General features: G+C 34.7%; 1 pseudogene; it reads right to left on the reverse strand.

Annotated features, from left to right (window-relative positions):
- Nucleotides 1-1,829: 1,829 nt before the first annotated feature.
- Nucleotides 1,830-6,937, reverse strand: LOC105119458 (uncharacterized; annotated as a pseudogene).
- Between the last annotated feature and the right edge of the window lie 5,558 nt (nucleotides 6,938-12,495).

The raw sequence follows: 12,495 nt of genomic DNA on the forward strand, positions 1-12,495 counted from the left end.
GCATTTAGGCATCTTGGTTTCCAGATCAAGATCATGCTCTTCCTTTCTCTCTTTGTATTTTTTGTAATGTTTATGCTTTGCTTTCATTAATATTAAGTTTATGCCTTTCATTTCCTTTCCTTTACTTAGTTAACTTTTATGTTCTTATTTTGTTTATCTATTTTGCTTTCTTTCATTATGTCTAGCTAAGTTAGTTATGTCAAGGTGAAAAGGTTACACTAATGGTGTAAGAATAAGTATAATGTAAACTTAATATGGACTTTAATGTTTGATACTAACATGTTTTATATTTGTTATCTTGTTCACTCTTTAATACTTTGCTTGTTAAATGACTAATCTTGATTTATGTTGTATAACACTTGGTACAACAAATGCTTGGCACTTTCATAGCCCATAATGTATGGTATAACCGACACCTGAGCTATGAAAGGAACTTGATTTGTTGTTAACATAAGTTATAATCATGAATGCTTGACGAGATTTACAAGTATTAGCATTAATTGAATAAGATGACTAATGCAATCATGTTAACAATTTATAATTTGATTGGAACCTCCTTTGTGTGTGGTTTCCAATTGAATAATAAGAGTTTATACTATACTTGTTTGATATACCATTAGTGGAACCTCTAACCTTGACATTTGTTATTATTATTGTCTAATCCTTACATTAATTTTTCATCTCCAAGTTCTCATCATCTTCTTCTTCTTCTCTTTCTTTATTATTATTATTATTACTACTACTACAATTACTACTACTAGTATTATTATTATTATTATTATTATTATTATTGTTGTTGTTGTTGTTGTTGTTGTTGTTGTTGTTATTGTTATTGTTATTGTTATTGTTATTGTTGTTGTATTATTGTTATTTATAATTTGTACAAATAACCTCCCTGTGGTTCGACCCCGGTCTTGCCCGGTTATTTATTACTTCGACACTCCTGCACTTGGGAGAAGACATCAATCTTTTAGACATGTCAGTAATCGTAAGATTTTTCTGAGTACAAGATCCCTTTCTTTGAATTCTCTTGGTTGGACTTTCCAGTCATATGCTTTGGCCATCCTTCTTTGGTATAATTGGTGATGATAAATTGCAGCCAACCTCTTCTCACTTATCATGTTTAGCTGTTCATATCTCACTTTATCCCATTCAGCTTCTTTTAGTTCAAATTCTATTAATACTCTTAAAGATGTAATTTCTACTTCCAAAGGCATTACCGCCTCTATCCCAAATACTAGTGAGTAAGGTGTAGCTCTAGTAGATATTCTTACTATTGTGCGATATGCATGTAGAGCAAAGGGAAGCATCTCATGTCAATCCTTATAAGTGACTACCATCTCCTGGATAATCTTTTTGATATTCTTATTTGCAACTTCGACAGCACCATTCATCTTTGGTCTATAGGGAGATGAGTTTGAATGTTTAATTTTTCATTTCACACACAATTCTGTGATTATTTGTCCATTAAAATTCTGGGCGTTGTCGATCACTATCTTCTCAGGTGAACCGTACCGGCAGATCAAATCTTTCTCAATGAAACACTTGACCACCTTTTGAGTTACATAAGCATAAGAGCTAGCCTCCACCCACTTTATGAAGTAATCAATGGCTACTAAGATAAACTGATGCCTATTGCTGGCCTTTGGGTTGATTGGCCCAATCACATCTATTCCCCACATTGCAAATGGCCATAGTGATGTCATATTAAATAGAGGAGCTGAAGGTGCATTTATCTTATCATTATACACTTGACATTCATGGTATTTCCTGACATAATCCATGCAATCTTTCTCTATAGTCATCCATAAGTACCTGGATCGTTGCATTTATCTAGCCATCGTATGCCCACTTGTATGAGTTGCACAAATTCCTTCATGAATTTCTTGCAATGCTACCTTAGCTTCAATTTCATCTAGACATCTTAGTAAAGTCCCATTGAATGATCTTTTATATAGAATTTCTCCATCCAGGTAAAATTTCATGGCTAACCGTCTCAAGGTCTTCATATTTGCTTTAGATGCCCCAAGGGATACTCTTGATATTTGATAAACCGCTTGATGTCATAAAACCATGGGTTCCCATCTATTTCTCCTTCAATTGAACAACAATGCGCTGGAAATTTTTTAATCTCAATACAGATTGGTTGTACCCTGATTCCGTAATTAGTTTTGGCCATAGAAGCTAAGGTTGCCAAAGCATCAGCAAACTGGTTTTTATCTCTTCCCATGTGGGTAAAATCTATCTCATCAAAGCCCTTAGTTAGTTTCGAGAGATATTGTTGATATAGTATCAGTTTTTCTTCCTTGGTCTGCCATTCTTCTTTCACTTGACATATTATTAATATTGAATCCCCATAGATATCAAGCTTCTTTATTTTCATCTCCAAAGCAACTTCTAATCCAAGGATACAAGCCTCATATTCAGTAGTATTGTTAGTGCATTCAAATTGTAGTTTGATTGAGACGGGATATTGCTTCTTGTTAGGTGAGATTATCACAGCCCCTGCTCCATTATCAGAAATATTCACTGCCCCATCAAAATACATTATCCACCAATCATTCTTCTCTTTATCTTCTTCTACTATCAACACATCTTTATCTGGGAAGTCAAATTTCAAAGGCTCATAATCTTTGATAGCATTATCTGTTAGATGATCAACAATTACACTTCTTTTTACAGATTTTCTTGTCTTGTATACAATGTCATACTCAGCCAACATTACTTGCCACATTGCTATTCGACTTGACAAGTAGGGTTTCTCAAAGATGTATTTAAGATGATCCATTTTTTAGATCAACCAGGTGGTATAATACAATATATATTGTCAAAGATGCTTTGTACTTCATACAAGAGCACAACATAGCTTCTCAGTTAGAGTATATCTGGATTCACAATCGGTAAACTTCTTACTTAGATAATAGATAGCTTGCTCCTTTCTTCGAAACTCATCATGTTGTCCCAACACACAACCCATTGCTACCTTAGTTACTGTTAAATATAAGATCAAAGGTCTTCTAGGCACAAGTGGCACTAACAAAGGGTGGATTCTGTAAGTATTGCTTTATTTTATTAAAAGCCTCTTGACAATCTTTGTCCCATGTACCAGGGTTCTTTTTTTCGAAGTAATAAAAAAACTAGCTCCATGTTGCTATTAACTGAGATATGAATCGAGCGATGTAATTCAAACGTCCTAAGAAACCTTTTACTTCTTTCTCGGTCTTAGAAACTATCATAACCTGGATTGCTTTTACTTTATCAAGATCGACCTCTATTCCTTTATTGCTTATCATAAATCCTAGCAATTTTCCAAACTTCACCCCAAATGAGCATTTTGAAGGATTCAGCTTCAATTGATACTTCCTTAGTCTATCAAATAATTTTCTTAGAACCTGAACATGATCTTCTTCATTCTTAGACTTGGCAATCATATCATCCACATACACTTCAATCTCTTTATATATCATATCATGGAAAAGTGTCACCATTGCCCTTTGATATGTGGCTCCAACATTCTTTAACTCAAATGGCATCACTTTGTAGCAAAATGTTCCTCATAATGTGATAAAAGTGGTCTTCTCTTTATCTTCTTCAACCATTTTAATCTGGTTATACCTGGAGAATCCATCCATGAAGGAGTAAGTTGAACTCCTAGTAGCATTGTCTACTAGGACGTCTATGTTAGGCAAAGGAAAATCATCTTTCAGACTAGCTTTGTTTAGATCCCTGAAATCTACACATACTCTAATTTTGTCATCCTTTTTTGGTATTACCACTATGTTAGATACCCATTGAGGGTATTTAATAACTTCTAAAAAACCGGCATCCCACTGCTTCTCTATCTCTACCTTGACCTTGAGCACAATGTATGGGCGAGTTCTTCTTAATTTCTGCTTAACAGGTTTACATCCTTCTATCAAAGGTAATCTGTGTACTACAATATCAATGTCTAAACCAGGCATATCTGCATAAGACTAGGCAAACACATCGATATATTCTTGTAGTAATGAGGTTAAACTACATCTTTCTTCTATAGTAATCAGAGTTCCAATCTTTAGCTCTCTTTTATCTTGCTCGGTGCCTACATTTATTACCTCTAATTCTTCTTTTGCAGGTTTCCAAGCATGCTCCGATTGTTCTACTCGTCTAGTAAACTCTTCATTCCATTCCTCTTCATCAATTGCAATTTCATCCTTATCAAAGTTTGGCCATTCATTTTCAATACAATATGTTTGTGGATTTATGGAGGACTTGCTTTCAGAATTCCTAAAAGTGGAAGGTGTTTTTAGTGTGAATGCATATCTTATAGCTGAACAAAACAAAAGGAAGATAACAATTGTTGGTGGAAATGCATGATCTCAATAATATTTTAAAAGTTGGCTCAACAATTATAAAAAGACCTTATGTTGACATCTTGAGCCAAGATTTCCAACTAGGTATAAAAACACAAAAGCAAACTACAATGCAAAGCACATAGAGCACATAAAAGCAAATATAAGTAGACATTTAATCATTACTTCTTGAAAACAACTAGGGCTTCTTCAATCTCCCAATTCTGGAATACTTCTTCAACTAAAAGCTTTCGCACAAAGGCGCTAATTGGAGCCTCTTCTAGATAATAAATAGTTAACTGAGGCAACAATTCATCTTCTTTTATTGTTTTTTGCTCATTATCACAGTTCCAGCCTTTCCTTTCACTTTCCTCTATATTGTTGATATCCATGATAACAAATTTTTGTCCTAATACTTCCATCATGTTTTTAGGTTTCATCACATATGCTGACTTTGGAAAAGAAACATGGATAGGTGGGATTACAATATCTTCTTCCTCTGGCTTTCTTCCTTCTATTTTGGCCAACCTTTTTTCTTGCTTTATCCTAGCAACTCTTTTGTGATCATCTTTCTTAGGCTTAAAGTCAAGCCCAAACCTCTGATTAGCAGCCTTAATTTTTATCATGTTGATTCTCTTAAGATTTCCAGTAATTGGATCATTCTAGAATGGTAGCCCATGTTTTAAAAAGCACTTAGCTATCATTCTGGCAATATTAGAAAAAACTGGTCTTCTCAACACCTTATTCTCTAGTGCTCATTCAATGTTCACAATCTCGAAGGCATGGAGATTTCCATCTTTGCAATCTTCTGCTTTAATATAAGGGACCGACACATTCCTTATCATGGACAAGGTTTCTTCTGCCTTAACTTTCACTAGAATACCATTGATAATGTACTTCAGACATTAGTGTAGAGATGATGTCACAGCCCCAGAGGCGTGTATCCATGGCCTTCCTAATAACATGCTATACGACGGATGGATATCCATCACTTGTAGGGTTATCAAAAATATCTGACTCTATAAACAATTCAATGTCAATGGTCCCTATTACCTGTCTAGGGGAACCATCATATACTCTAGTTGTCATAGTGCTTGGCCTTATATAAGTAGCATCAATTGGCATCTCATCTAGCATATGCTTTAGTAGCACATTCAAAGTTGAACAATTATCCACAAGCACTTTACCGATCAGACAATCCATATATTTCATGGTGATGTACAAAGGCTTGTTATGCCCAGTCCCTTCTAGGTCTAGCTCATTTCAGTGAAGTTTAAGTAATTGGAGGTTTGAATTATTCTCACCAAATGTTCCATTATATCCTGAGTAATATCCTGTGGTACATTTGCTTCATTCAACACCTTTTGCAATGCTTTACGATGTAACTTAGAACTCAAGATAAGTGACATTCAAGAGATTCTAGCAAGAGTTTTCTTCAACTGATCTACCACACTATACTCACTATGCTTCATCAACTTCAAAAATTCATTGGACTCCTCTTCACTTATAGGTTTGTTCACTTCCATATCTTTAAAAGCATCAGTTGTTTCTTTTCCTTTAGCTTTCCTCTACCTCTCTAATTCTTCTGGTGTAAAACACCGACCACTTCGAGTTAAACCACCAATTTCAGTATGAAAGATAGGAGTAGGATTTTTAATGTTGAAAGAATACCCATAATTGTAAGGCATTGTGCCATAACTTCCATTATTTGTGCATACAAGCTTGGTTAGGATTAGTTTTGGTGGAGCATCCATAATTGGTTGGAGTCTACAAACCTTCATTTTTTTCTCCTGACGGCCTATCATCCCAACTTCACTACTCTCTTCTTCACTTTCTATCCGTATCATGCTGAAAATTAGTATCCTTTTCACTTCTTGGTGAAATTCTTTATAATAATCAATGTGATGTCCCACCTCGCCATGAAACTTACAGTAATTATTTCCATCTATTACTATTTCAAACTCAGATAAATATCCAGACTATACCAACATACCATACAGTTTTTCCATGGAAACCTTCAAAGCTCTTTCCTTCTTACCCTCTACTCCTACAACATTCAACCCTCCACTACTTGTAGCATGATTGGGTAAAGGGTTGGAATTCACATTCGGTGCATCATCAAAAGTTATCCATCCAACTTTTATCAATTGCAGAAGCTTGTTTTTAAATGCGTTACAACTTTCAATGTTATGCCCAACAATGATAGCATGATACTCACATGTCATATCAGGCTTATACTAATTTGGGTATGGAGGTTGCAGTGGGGTTAAGGGGATAGGGGCCACCTACCTAATACTCAACAACATTGAGTACATTTCTCCCAAGGGAAGTGGTAATGATGGCAATCATTCTTGGGTTCTTTGAAAATTCCTTCTTGGAGGATTAACAATCTGGTTACTTTGTTGGTCATTTGGTTGGTTTTGTTGGTTGGTAGCGAAAGGTTTGGTGAAGTTTACACTTGCAACTTGTTGGGTAGGTATTTGGAAGTTATAATGATGGTAATTTTTTTTCTTACCCTTATATCCTGTTTCCACGTTGTTCACCTCGCAATCCTTCTTTTCCCCAATAAAGCCTTTCTTCTCAGTAGGCTCTAACATTCTCCCCATTCTTATTGCGTATTCTATCCTCTCAGCAATAGTTACAACATTATAAAAATACTGAGTTGAACTACCAACTAGGTGTTCAAAGTAAGGAGATTTGAAAGTGTTGGAAAAAGAGCGACCATTTCTTTTTCTAACAAAGAGGGTTGCACATGAGATGCTTTTTCACGCCATCTCAAAGTGTATTCTCTTACAGTCTCTTTGTTTCCCTTCTCCATGACTAACAAGCTTGACATGTCCAGGGCTACCTCCATGTTGTATTTATATTGCTCCACAAAAGCTTTTACCAAATCTTTTCACTTTCTGATCTTTGTATTATCTAGCCTTGTATACCAATTTAATGCCGATCTAGAAAGACTGTCTTGAAAGAAATGGATGAGAAGTTTCTCATCATTCACCACTTCTGCTATCTTATTACAATAAGATTTAAGATGAGTGGTTGGGCATTCAGTTCCAGTATACTTGATAAATTCTGGTACCCTAAATTCTTTGGGTATAACTACATTTAGGACTAAACACATCTCTGCAGCATGAACAGGATCATATAAGTCTACCCCTTCAACTACCCTCAATCTTTCTTCCAAAGTAGTCAGTTTATCATAATTAGCATGTTTAGAGAATTTCATCCTATGTGAGTCATCAGTTGTCAAGTTTACAACCGGCACTTATGCTGTTGGAACATTGGTAATGAACTGTTGTTCAAATAAAGAAGGATTTGCCCTAAATTTTAAGACGTGAATACAAAAGGAGCTGCTAGCATAGATACAGATGGAGTTGTAACTGCTAGCTGAGTAGAGGTATCCTCCCTAGACTTGGATACTAGGGTCTGCTCGAGTAAACTTATAAGTCATGTAATATCATTTTTCATGCTCTCCAACTCCTTTTGATAGTGAGCCTCTAGACGTGCTCTTTCTTTGTTCTCCATTATCCTCCTTCGTAGTCGAATGTAATGAATTTTATGGTCTTTTGGGGGACCTATATTTCAACCTGAATGAATGCAAGTAAAATGAATAAAATGCATAAATGGATGCAAAATGCCATATGGATGATGCATGCTTGTTATTTGTTTTAGGTTTTCCTTTAACTTATAATGAGGAATAGACCAGATCAGATTCTTTTAAGAAAGTTATCACTGAGGACTCCAAACCTATAGGAACTTGAACCGATTTAGGGGAGAAATTTGATGGTTTAATTCTGATCTGGTAAAAAATTCCTCAATAGTATTGGTTTTTTCCATCTCACACTTCCTATATAGATCGGTGGAGATATAATGAGAATATGGAATGTATATAAAAATATATGTTAATGCATTGATATTTGTTTGTGTCTGAAAGGGTATATCCTACTTGATAGGATCTAACTCATAAGGTTTGGCTCAGTTTAGTCTATCCTTAAAGATATTCTTTGGTTCTTAGATTGCCCGAATTACTCATGAAGTAATCGACCTCTTAACCTTATGCAACATGAGTATAGAAAAAAATTCCACAATACCCGTTGCATAGGGTGAGTTACAATCCAAGCAAAAGTCCAAATGAGCATTAGTGGATATAAGTTACTCTTGCCACTTGAATCTTTCTTTTCTAATCTTAAAAAAGGACGAGCTCGGGTCTAGAGCTTTTATGGGTTCACCGTGAAGTGTGTGAATACACAAATAATAACATGCATGCATGTGGCAATATGGAAAATTGAAAAGAATTACAGTAATAAATAATGCAAATAAAATAAATGCCAACAATAAATAGCAATAAGAAAGAGCATATGAAAAGCAAACACAAGTAGTTGGTTCAACCCTACTTCCCCAATGGAGTCGTCATTCTGTCACTACACGATGTCGGGTGACGGCTCCACTCTTTTTGTTTATTTAACAAAAAGAAATATTTTTCTTGATTGGGGGAAACAAAGATTTTATTGGAGTCCCCGTCTAGTAATTTGAGGGAACTAGAAATCTAAAATTAAACACTAGTCCTAGAGACTCAGTTACTGGGTTACTTATGATTAAGGGAAGGTAGACACCACTCTTAAAACATCCTTTCAGAGAAAGGTTACCCTTACTTGTGTGTTTTTTATTTGATTCAAATGATATTATATTTTGAGCTTATTTGCATATTTTTTAAGATGTTTAACGTCGGTCCCTAAAATAGAAAACACGTTAAAAATGACATCAGTCCCTAAAACTAGGAGACTTGTCAAAAATGTCGACGTTTATCCCTAAAAAGAAGAGATACGTCTGATTTACCAAAAGAAATAATAATGGACATAATCCATATTTGATATTTAAATTTTTTACGTCGGTCGATTTTTGTAAATAAAAGAGACGTGTCGACAAACAATATTCATAGGAGACACTTCAAAAATGACATCAGTCCCTAAAAAATAGGAGACTCGTCTAAAATATTGACGTTTGTCCCTAAAAAGGAGAATTACGTTTGGGTTACCAAAAGAAATAATGGACATAATCCATATTTGATATTTAAATTTTTTACATCGGTCCTTTTTTATAAATAAAAGAGACATGTCGACAAATAATATTTATTTATAAAACAAAAATTATTTTGATATCGTTGAGAAATGGGTACATCCATACTTGAGAATTGGGCTTTGAACCTATGAACGATGACATGATAAGATGGGTGTTGGATCTATGTCGTTATTCCCTTTATATTTATTTTTGGTTTTTTCTATTTTTTTTACATGTAAAAAAAATTACAAGTATTTATATATAAAAATATAAAAAATACTATAAAAAATAAAAACAATTACCTAAGTGCCATTATATAGGTAAAAGACTGAAATACCCTTGAATTTGTCGGAAATTTATGAAAATGCCCTTGGCGGCGCGTGTGCCTCACGCGTGGTTACTGTTGGAGGCGGTGAAATTTCCAAGCGAGATTCCAGCAAACAAATGGTTGATTCTAGTAGATCTGAGGGAGAGGATTCTGATGGCGGTGGTTTCGGCTACCATTGATGGCTGATGAGGGAGAATTTTCAGTTTGAAGCCTCGGGTGGCTGATGACAATCACGGCCTTTTTCCAGCCAGATAAGGCAACAATAACATGTAAAACGGCCAGGGTTTTGCTTCAGAGGGGGCGATTCACCTTTCTGTGGTGGTTTGGTGGCTTAAAACGGCCGAAAATAGGAGATCGGATGAGAGAGAGAGAATCATCAGCGAAAGGAGAGAGAGGCTCTAAGATGTTGCTAAGGTGTGAACATGAGCATGGTGCACCGGTGCCTCTGAAGGCTATGAATCGTTGGATCACAGATGAATTGATCCTGCGGCTGTGATTGGCTTGATCTATAAGTTAATTGGATGGTCCAGATGGGATGAGTTGTGATCTAGTGTGGCGCGATGCACTAAGTGTTTGGTAAACATGATGACGTGGCACAACAAGATGAAGGACAAATTATTTTAAGGGCTGAGATAGATTTAGGTTTTAATCCAATATGGTAAGCACTATTGTATCCTATTAAATCAAAGGCCTAGAATTAAACACTATTAGATCTAATGGTTAGGATATTTTTGGTATTTTTCAAATTATTTTTTGAAAAAATCAATATCTTACTCGCGTGAAGAAAAGGTAGAAAATACATGAATAGTAGCTAAATAGTAACAAAATAAATAGTACGCTTAGATTTTTATCTTTTTCCTCTACTTTTCTTTTTTTTTTTTCCTTTTCTTCCTCTCTGGCATATTTTCATTGGCTATTTATAGTGAATGAAGAGGGGATAGAAAATCACGTGATGTGCAAAATTTCAACGTTACAGCTGCACCGCCTACCATCGGCAAAAACCCTCTACCTACTATGACAAAACCGTATTATTTTTTTTGTTTTATTATCTATAATAATAATAAATATTTATAGGGGTAAAATTAAAAACTCAAATCAGTATTAGAAAAAGCTTTTCAACAGTTTTGACTAAAAATAGCCTGAAACTCATTTTTTATCCCGATCAATATGGTGGGACCCATATTGACCTGATGGACTCGGCTTTGACCCAAAACGGCCCAAAACTCATTGTTTTATTCCGGTCGACATGTGGGACCATTAACCCGGTGGACTCGGTTTTGACCAAAAATGACGGTTTTGACTCGAAACTCATTTTTTAACCTGATCGACATGGTTTGACCCGTATTGATCCAGTGGACTCGATTTTGACTGAAAATGATGGTTTTGACCTGAAAAGGCCTGAAACTCATTTTTTTTATCCCAATCAACATGGTTTAACCCGTAGTGACCCAGTGGACTCGGTTTTGATCGAAAGATACGGTTGACCCGAGAAAAATATATTTTAAACTTTTTTTTTTATTTTTTAATATTATTTTATGAATAATAAAATAAAATAACATTCGAGAAAATCTTAGTGAATCCAAAATTGGGTTACAACATTAACAATTTATAATCTCATTGGAACCTCCTTTGTGTGTGGTTTCCAATTGAGTAATAAGAGTTTATATTATACTTGTTTGACATATCATTAGTGCATCCTCTAATCTTGACATTTGTTTTTATCATTGTTTAATCCTTACGTTAATCTTTCATCTCAAAGTTCTCATCAACTTCTTCTTCTTCTTCTTCTTTATTATTATTATTATTATTATTATTATTATTATTATTATTCTAATATTATTATTATTGTTGTTGTTGTTACTATTATTGTTGTTTATAATTATTGTTTATAATTTATACAATTAACTTCTCTATGGTTCGACCCTGGTCTTGCCGGGTTATTTATTACTTCGACACTCCTGCACTTGGGAGAAGACATCAATCTTTTAGTCGTGTCATAGATTCCTCAAGTCATCAAATAAGAAATAATTGTGTTTTCAGTGGATCTAGTCCTAGGAAAGAAAAAAAGTTTTTAGAATCAACAAATCATCTTGATCAGGTACTAGCTGAGAGAAAGATTCATTTAGTGTATGAGGGAGGCAGCCTTGAGTTAATGGGGGGTGTATCAATAGTTGTATTTTTAGGAGGCAGTCAAGTTTTGGGGGATGTCCTCAAAGCTTTAGCAACTTGGGATATCATTGGAAAAATAATTGGAGAGGAACTACAGGTCTCCACAATGTCTGATTGAATGAATACAATGTTTAAACACGATGATGCCTTTATTGCCTTACTAGGTGGTCTAGGCACACTGAAAAAGATCTTTCATATTTTCTCTTGGGCCCAACTGCATATTCACCATGAACTTATAGGCTTTTAAATGTTAATGTTTTTTATGATAAGTTATTATCTTTTCTTGATCATGCTGTGGAACAGGAATTTCTAACATCTTCAGCACGACAAATCATAATCTATGCTACTATTACTGAACACTTGATTAACCAACTACAATCTTTCATTCTTGTAATTGATCACTCCATGAGTTGCATAAATTAGTCAACTAAGGAAAGCTGTAAAAAACTTAGATTGGATTTGAGCCTTCATTTATGAATCCTTGTGTCTTTTGGTTTTATTAATAACATATTGTTTTGTTTTGTTATTTCTTATATTTGTTTAAGTGTGTTTCAGGTGATGTCTTCTATACTCTATCTTTCTACCATAAAACATTAAGGACAATGTCTC

Source organism: Populus euphratica, unplaced genomic scaffold (assembly GCF_000495115.2).
Source record: "Populus euphratica unplaced genomic scaffold, PopEup_1.0 scaffold2952.1, whole genome shotgun sequence".
Lineage (NCBI taxonomy): Eukaryota > Viridiplantae > Streptophyta > Magnoliopsida > Malpighiales > Salicaceae > Populus > Populus euphratica.